Below are 9,665 nucleotides of genomic sequence, written 5' to 3' on the forward strand. Positions count from 1 at the left end.
GCCTCTCTGAGGCTGGGTGAAGTACACAGCTATCCAAGGGGCAGGCAGGTGCACGGTGACACTTCAGACGGGAATCATGCAGTGCTGAGCAGTCAGGTAGTGAGGAGAGGAAGGGAACTGGCTGGAGAGGCAGAAGGGCACCCCCTCTGCAGGTCACCGCACAACCGCAGCTCTAGGGAACTGGAGCAAGGCAGTGTAGCCATGGGGCACAGTGAACCACTCGCAACCCCAGCATTAGGAACTGAAAATGCCTACAGAGGAATGAGGAACAGCTACTGGGCCTAAACAGAGAGTGTTGGGGTGGGGGCTGGGAGTAGCCTGCAAGCTCATGGGGTCTTGGAGATGCTATTTGAACCAGTATCTTTGTCAACTGTGCTAGAATTCTTATGCCACGCTTGGAGATGGCAGGGGAAAGACCTGGAGTAGCTGTTACAACACTTTCTGCCCATCAGAGATGGGGGAGGGACACTCCAAGCATGTGAGCACAAGAAGTGCTCAAGTGGCAGCAGGTGGAGGGTCTGGCCCTGCTTGTTGGTGTGTGGGCCAACAGGTGCTCAGTGTGGCACAGACACAAAATGATGTGAACTGAGTTCCCTAAGGCATCACACCCGTGTTGAAGGTTCTTCAGACTAAGTAGGCTACACAGAACACCTGATTTTAGGCTTTGGATGTTGCAGAACCAGAGCAAAAAAATCATCCTGGGCTGTGTGTAGGTTGCCTGTTACCAACTTATCTCCCATATCTGTACCTGGCTGACCATCACTTATTGCCTGTACTGTGAGAGCTGTTTTGTGTTTGTAGTCCACAAAGGTGAAAACAAGATAAATGCTTTTGGCATGTCTAATTCTGTCCAGGCTGGCCATCCCAATCCCCCAACTTCCCTCACTCTCCCTATTAGCCCTTTCCTGCCCTCTTCTCCGTCCTTGATAAACGGAGTCTCAGGTGACTTAAGTAGAGGGAAAAGTGTCTACTGAAGGCTAAATGTTTGTCTGTCCATCCCCCAAATTCATCTACCGAAGTCCTGGTCCCCAGTGTGATGGTGTTAGGAGGTGGGGGTCACTGGTAAGTGACTGGTAAGCCTGCAAGAATGGGAACAGGGTCACAGTAAGGAAAGACACAAAGAGATGGCTTCTATTGTGGAAGTTGCATGACTCAGGAAGCAGCTCTCCCCAGCCCCTTACTATGCTGGAGTCCTGATCTTGAGCTGTTAGAACAATGAGACACTATTTGCTTGTTTCTGCTGCCCAAGCCAAAACAGGACATTAGGTCAAAACTCTCCTCCCTCGGAGATGAGAACAAATGTCTGTCCACTCTACATAGGACAGGGATGGGGGTCCCTAGAAACAATTCCACCAAGTCTGGCCTAGTGAGCCAGCATGGTTACGGGGATACCTAGCTGCAGTGTGGACTCAAAGGCAGCTGTCACCAGAAAGCCCAGGCGAGCATCAGTGATGACTCACAGAAGCTGTATCCCTGGGCTCCCCACACAACTTTAAAGCACGGTCTCTGCCCCGAGCAACACTGCTTTCACAACACTGGGAGGGGCCTGTGGATCCCGGAACTCTGGCTTTCTGGATCTTCTAAGTTTTGTTATCTTCTGGGCCTTAAGAGCCTCTGGCCTCCGGCTGCAAGGGAATGTTCCAACCCTCTGGAAACACCTTCACAGCAGGTGAAGGGATTTCTGAGTTGGCTCTGGAATCAAAAGCAGGTGAAAAGCACAGATGGGTGAAGTCCACAGCCAGCCCCAGCCTTTGACCTCCTGCTGATGTTAGAATCCTTGCCCAAAACCCAGCGGGGAAGACACTGTACTGTTTTTTCAGCGGCAGACCAATGTGCACATGGCTACATTCTTCATGCTTTGGTTTCCCTGTTCCACAAGGTGGGACTGAAACAGACCTTTTAGGGCCCGAGTACAGAGGAGATGAAATGTTCAAAGCAGGGCCCACATTCAGGGCTAGGTTCTGTCGGTGGTTACAGTCCTTGTGATTTTCCTTGTGTTTGCTCCACTGCATGAGAAACTGTCTTTGATCCCTGTCTAATCTGATTGCTTCTGACTATTCCCTTGGGCCATACTCCCCGTGACCCAAGACAGATAATGGAGTATCTGACCAGAATCTTGCTCTTATTCTGGAGGGAAGGCCAGGAGAGGCATGAAGGAAACCAAAGTTTTCTAGGTCCCAGGGTTCCACTGCAAGGTTCTACAAGCAGTAAACAATTGCTGGGGAGAAATCAACCCTTAAAAGCCAAACTGCCAGCAAGCTGTTGGGATGGGTGGGTGGGTGGGATGAGGGGTGCACACGGATAGGGACAGATATACAATGCACAGATGACAAAGACACGCGGGACGATGAAGACATGCTGATCAATAAGGGCACATGGGACCATGACTCCTGAGGGTCCTCATCCATGCTGGGGTGGCTTTGTAGGGTTGCAGCCTACTTCTGAGTCATCCATGCTCCTGCAAGCAACTCCCTACCTGTAAGTAAACCCAATAAACTCACTGACTCACCAGGCTAGACCCCACATGGAATCGCCCTGTTTGTCTGTTGTTGGTGCCTCAGCTGGAGCGCAGAGACATTAAACGTTCACATCTTCCCAGGAAAGGCCACAAGAGAGACACAACCCAACTCTCCTCGTATTTCCAAACTCTGCCCAAATCCATCCCTCAGCATAGCATTTGTTATCCACTGTGAGGCCCGAGCTCTCTCCTGTTAGCCACACTTGGCAAACATCTGTGGGATCCGGCAGAGTGATAGCCTCGGCTCTTTAGCCTCGCTACCTCATGGGATACCCAGGCCACAAAGTAATGAACATTAATGAACATTTGCTGAGCTAAACTCCTCTCCTTCACACTGTTCTCAGACCTCACACTGGAGCTAATGGTCTAAAATAAAGGAACAAGCTTGCTCCACTCTGAAGAGGAACCAGTGCTTGGGGCCTGAAAATATCTCACCCAGTTTCCTGGAAGCCGGACACTCGATTGATAGTGGGCTGGAGCCTCAAACAGAGCAGCTGCTCAGGGACTAGTGAGTCACTGTTCACTTATCTGCTCTCTGAAGGGCATTTTGATTTGAGATTCCTCAACGGCGCTTCCCTATCTGTGAGCCGGTAAACATTTCCTTCGAAAGACTCCTGAATCAGCCCTAGGAGAGTCTCCATTCCCACAGGTTGTCTTAAGAGATTACAGAAAGCCCCAGAAGTTCTTGCTATTAAAAAACAAACAAAAACTACCAACAAAACCCTCACAGCTTGTTCTAGACTCTGGATGCCCGCCAGGGGTGGGTGCTTGCTCTGTTGCCTGGTCACAAGTTCCTCATTGATACCCACAGCTGGATGCTTCAAGCATCAGAGAGGCAGGACCCTTAGGAAGGGTCTCATATGAGGAACCTAAGGCTTCAAATCTTAGCAGACCTGTGTTACTCTTAGCCCTTTGCCTTTGGGCAATCCAATCTCTCTGCAGCTGTTTCTCTCCTGTGAAACCCTGGAACCCAGACTGTAACATCCCCTTAACTGAAATTCCACTTAACCGAAACTCTATTTCTTGTTCTCCTGGACAAAAGTCATGGCTTAGCTCTTCTCTTTTCCTACAATGACCAGACATTTTTCCAGTTAGGTAAGTTCCAGGAGAAACCTCATTCCAATTGTCATAGTCCTTTACCCCTGAGATTTCACCCTTGCTTCCATCTCTAGCCTGCATCGTATCTTACTGTCCAACAGCAGGCCCAGAAGCTGTCCCCAGAGCTTTGAGAGTCAGGTGATAGGTGAATCTCTGTCTACACAGAGAGCTTGAGATTCAAATGTCCGCAGGTTATGGAATGAACGTTTTGGTTTTTTTTTCCCTCTTTGAGAATTCAGCAAGGAGTAGGATGGGATAGAGCCGAGGAAAAGAGGTGCACTTAACTTTCTCAGACAAATATGCCCTTGCTGGGATAACAGCGGTAAATGGAATGTGATAGGAACATCTTGCAGCCTAGAGAGACAGCTGTGGGCAAGAACTGACCAAGAAGGGAGCGTACTGTCTCAGAGTGGCTGCAGGCACCCACATCCCAGGAATGTGGCAATCAAGGACAGAGGGGTCCTGTGAAGATGTTACTGCATCTAAGCCTCAGCCAGTCTCATGGAGAGACTACGGTCAACTCCTCTTTACAAGTAGGAAGTGGAGGCTCAGAGGAGATCCGTAAGCTCCAGCTACATCGCAGTGGAGAAGAGACACAGCTCAAGTGTGGGGCTTGTGTATATGATGGGGAAATCCTCACCAATATGCTCCATGTTCTCACAGTCATAGAAAGGAGTGAGTGAGTTAGTGAGTGAATGAATGAACGAGTGAAGCAGCTCTCTCGGACTCAGAGTAGCTCAGAGTAGCTCTTCCCAGCCCCCCCCCCCCCCCAAAAAAAAAAATTAACTGTTTCATACAATGTGCTTCCATCTTGGAGAAAATCTGAAACACCAATCTCTGGGAAAGGCAAGGGAACACAGCAAGTGGAGAAATAGTCACAAAAGGTCAATGACCATTGAACCCGGACTCGCTCTCAACCTGAGTGGCTTCTAAAGACCCCTCCTCTTCTTTTCCAAGACAAGGTCTCATGTTTTCCATTTCCAGCTAGACTGGATGGAAATCATTATATGAAGACTAGCATGACTTTGAACTCCTGGTCTCCTGCTTCTTCCTCTCCAGTGCAGTATTACAGGCATGAAGCAACGGTCCTAAATTTTTCTGGCAGGGGATTGAATCCAGAGCTCTGTGCCTGGTAGGCAAATGTCTATAAACTGACCTGTACCCTCAGTTCCCTAGTTCCCCCTCAAAGCTGTGATCCCATTCTAAGAGGAACAAGATGCTGTGTCCCCATCTCTCTTGCCTCTGTGCTTCTGATGTTCTGTTCCAGAGGCCCAGCAGGGTGATGGAGCCCCTCCTCACACCCCAATACAAGCACTTCACCTCTTGGTGAGTTCAAAGCCAGAACAATCATAGCCAAATCAAAGGGTGGAAAAGATTTACTACTCACAGTAGGCAAGGAGAGTAATTCAAAATCAACGCTCGTCTCCAACCAAGAAAGCACAGGACCTCACTTAGGACACCTATATCCATTTACACAGCGGTAGACTTATTCCTGAGCATGATCGCTTGAAGGTCATGACTTAAGAAGGAAAAATAGTGGATCCATTTTTAGGGCATGTTTAGGACAAGGTCATGGTAAGAACAGAAAGACAGGGAAAAACTATGGGGACATTGGAAGGGAAAAATGGCTGTAACCTGGAGACCTAGTTGGTGTCTAAAGAAACTCCAACACAACTGATAAAACTAAAACAGCTTATGGAAATGCTATTTTTCCTGAAGGTATCTCAGGCAAGAATGTTATACAGCAACAGATAAGGCATGCTTATTTAGGGTCAAGGCATTTGTAACCTTAAGTTAAGCCTTATTAGCACACTTTTCTCATCCACAAACACGAGTGATAAAACCATAAGTTCACTTTGTAATTTTATCTATAAATGAAAAAAATTTAAACATAAGATAAAAAAGTAAATCAGCTCCTATACTTTTGTTTAAATTTTGAACTGCTTGTTATTTTCACTTTATGTGCGTTGGTATTTTGTCTATGTGAAGGTGTCATGACCTGCCGTCTGGGTGGTGGGAATTGAACCTGGGTCCTTTGGAATAGCACTCAGTGCTCTTAACCACTGAGCCATCCCCCAAGCCCTGAACCGCTTAATTTTTAAACTTTGCTTACTTGGTAAAAGTTGCTGTAAATGACACCCTTTGAGCAACGTGTCTTAGAGAGCACTGAGTCCTACATCCAGCTGTTGTGAAGACATTCAAGTGGGGAGTGGGAGTCTCCTTTTGAGAAGGACACACCACCACCGTGTATCAGTAATGTCTTTCCTCCCAACACTCTCTCCCACCCTCTCTCTCTCTGCCAGCACTTACATGTAAATGAAGTGTGTTCCATCCTTGTCTTTACTTAACAAACTTGGTAGCTTTGCTCCACTCCCATGTCCTGAAATTGCTTATCGCTGTGGAGTCAAGGCTCTGCGGCTTTACCTGAAAGGAAGCTGCTGAGGGAGGACGCTTTCAGGCCACTGACTAAAAAGCTGAGCTCCCCACCTGAAGTGTAGCACCTATTTAAATGACAGGAACCAGAATACTTTTGGGCGCACTCAACTTGTGTCATAAAGTTATATAAGTTGAGATATAGTTGAGAATAAGGGAAAATAAGATGCGTTTGGTACGGCCCATGTTTTAATGTAGGAATCTGCCTCTCATACCTCCTGAGCCCATGTCACAGAAAACCGTATTGCAAACTCGGCCTTGATTGCTTCGCCTCATCTGACTCCTACTTAGAGGCTCCCCATTGGGAAGAACAAACCCAGAAGGCTGTCAGAGCCTGCTCCCTCCTATGCTTACCCATCTAGGAAAGGTGTCTATCTCCTAGGGAAACAGGCCATCATCCATCATGCCTATGCATTGCTGCTGAGGAGTTGCCCAGGAAGAAAGAATGAAAAGCTCAGAGATCTGACCCCATTCAGGACAGGATGTGAAGAATTTCATTCCACGCCGAGTTCTCAGAAACATTGTAAACACATCTTGGGGTGAATAAAAAAAAAGGGTGTTCAGAATGCCATGGCGCTAGCAGCAATAAACAAAAATGTTGAACCTTAACCCTTGCTTAATAGAGAACTGAAGACACAGACGGTCAAGAAGAACCCTCTTGGGATCAGCCTATCTGAACCTGTTCTGGAGCAGCCAGGGCCAGGGTGTAGGCTCAAAATTATTGCATCTGCATGTAGATTCCTTAACAAAGGGTCCATGGTCCATGGGCTCTAAAAAGGTTAAGTACAGTCTCTGGCCAAATACAAATTAGGAACAACTCCTAAAACTACGAAACTTAAACCTAAACCGAGCACTGCTTGAATCTCCAGCACAGAAGGTCATGTTCTCTCGGAAGTCAAAGAGAGGCTATGGAGCTATTTGTCCCTGACTGAAGGCAGGGGCAAACAAACTTGATTTATAACAGATGACTCCAAGCCCTGCTTCCTTCTCTATTTCAGTGGCAAAGGGTATCTAATTGGTCCAAGGGATTAATCATAACTACTGGCCAATAAATGGCTTTTGCAGACCCAGGAGAAACTCTAGGTAACCATGCTAAAAGATCAAAGGCAAAAATCCAAATAGGGACATCAAAGGATGAGCACTGTGTAAAAAATGGTTTGAATTCGCAGAACTAGTCCAGGCAAGTCAGTAAACAAACGAATAAAGACACCAGATACTAGGTGGGAGGAAGGCGGAACGAGCATTCAGAGTTGCAACCTGCAGTTGCCAAGATGTCCAGGTACTCAAAAAGAATTTTCAGATACGCAAGGAAACAAGAAAACGTGGTACATGATCAAGAGAGGCAAGCAAGAGACGTGGCTTTTAAGAAGCCCCAGATGCTGGATGTAGTTAACCAAGACTCCAAAACTTCCATTGTAAATTTGTCCAAGAAACTAAAATAAATCATATTTAAAGACTAAAAAAGGACGTATGGTGCAGAGAGAGAAAGCTGATGAAGAGAAAAGGATGGTGTGTGCTGTAGTGTAGGCTGTGATTCAAATTAAGAAGTGCTCAGAATAGTGAAAGTTACAAAGATACAAGGCAGATTAGTGGTTTCATAGGCCAGAGACTGGGAGGTGAGGGTTGAGTCTTAATGTTTACCAGGCTGGATTTCTTTGGGGAGGCAGAGTTGATGAGTGTATTATGATCGTAAGATGGTGGAGAATACTAAAACCCATTTAACTGTATACCTTAAGTTAGTCAACTTTATGACAACGAATTATATATTAATAAAGATGTTTTAAAAGAGGTAAAACAAGTTAACCGACCAACCAAGCAAGAACCAAAGATTTCTAAAAAATATACGGGATGATTTCGGCGAGAAAGGTCACCCACAGGTTTATGTATTTGAACACTTGGTCTCCAGTTGGTGGCGCTGTTTGGGAAAGTTGTGGAACCTTTAGGAGATGCAGCCTTGATGGAGGAAGTGCCTCACTGGGGGTGGCCTTTGAGGGTTCATGACCTCGTGTCACCTCTTGTGACTCCTGCCCCTTGCCATTTCCTGTGTGTGGATGAAATGTGGCCGGCTGGCTTCTGGTTCCTGCTGCTGGCCAGGCCTTTCCTGTTATGGTGACTCTAGCTCTCTGGAACTGTAAGCGACATGCGTTGTTTCTTCCTTAAGTTTGCTTTTGGTCATGGTATTTTATTGATACGGGGGGGTGGGGAGGACACCAAGACTCTCCTCCTGGTTGTGGTTTGTTCCCTCTGGCCCCTGTGTTCGGTCCGGGTGGAAGCTCTATTTCCCCAAGCTCCAGCCCTGTAACCCGGAGTTAAGAATCACCCGTTGGGTTTGCTCTGGTCTTGCCTCAGACAAATTCAGGGTGTCATGGTGGTGTTTCCTGTAGTAATAGGGACACACCCACCCACACCTATATTCCATAAATTTACTTTTCCCCTGACTGCACTATCTGACATCCCTGTCAAAGAAACAGCTTAAGTGCCCCCGTGGCCAAGGGCTTACAATAACCCATTAGACGTCTATCTTTTGAGAAATGAGTTGAGTAGACCTTGCCTACCTACTCCAGCCCTCTTGGCTTGGTTTCTGCCTTCACTCCTCACAGTCTTAGCAAACACATCCTGTATTGAAAGAAGGGTTCTGCACGTCTAGAACACTGGCTGTGCTAAGCACTAGGCTGACTCCAACTTCTAGGTTTCCCCATTAAAAAAACAACAACAACTCATAGCTGCTGAATGAATATGTTATTTATCTAGACTGTGAAGTGTGTGCTTTGAGGTTCACTCATCAGAGAACCCTGAAGTGATTCTCCTCCCCAGACACAAACTATAAGAGTCTTCCCTCCTGTTGGTCACACATGATGTCAGCTATAAGGAATGTGTGTCTCTTCTTCCTGGCAATAATTCCATGGCCCAAACATTGTATTTAGAACTAAAAGGTATTTTATAAATTTTTTTTTTACTAAGAAGTCTCTATCTCAGATTCACTGTCACCTCTGCAGCCGCAGGATGGAAACCATGCCTTCCTGATCACTGCCCTCTCCCTTGTGTCCTCTCCTCTTCTTTCTTCCTTCCTTCCTATTTTGAGCAAACATTCATTTATCACCCATCTTACTCTCAGGTACCTAAGCATGGTAAAGCTACTTCCCTGTGTCGTGTGGCTCTCTGGAGGCAGTCTCCTGCCTCCTGGGTCTTGACCTATAGTGATTATTCCATGCTGCACCCTGGCCATTCCTGCTGCAGATGGTCATAGGCTCTCAGACTCTTTTAGCTAGCACCATCTACTTGGGATCTGAACCCTGCCCATACAGTGGGGCTGGGGTGGGAAGGGCAGGAAGCCCTTGGCTATCCTTCTGGAATGAGAGACGCTCTTCTGGTTGGCTTTCCCGGCAGTGAACACAGAGTGGCATTGTTTCCCTGGGCGATTCTGAAATGCCTGCTGCCTAGCCCAGTCTTAGAGTATGCTGAGAATGCGGCCCACTTCCAGGCTGTCCTCGCTTGAGATCTGAAGCTTTCTTTCCCATGTTTACCCTGAACTATCTTGCTTGTGCTGCCGATGCACCCCTGGTCCTTCGGCGCCAGTAGGCTGCAGCACAAGGAAAATGCACCACAGGGTCCTTGC

The sequence above is a fragment of the Psammomys obesus genome, unplaced genomic scaffold (genome assembly GCF_907164565.1).
Source record: "Psammomys obesus unplaced genomic scaffold, mPsaObe1.curated_primary_1811, whole genome shotgun sequence".
NCBI classification, from domain to species: Eukaryota; Metazoa; Chordata; class Mammalia; order Rodentia; family Muridae; genus Psammomys; species Psammomys obesus.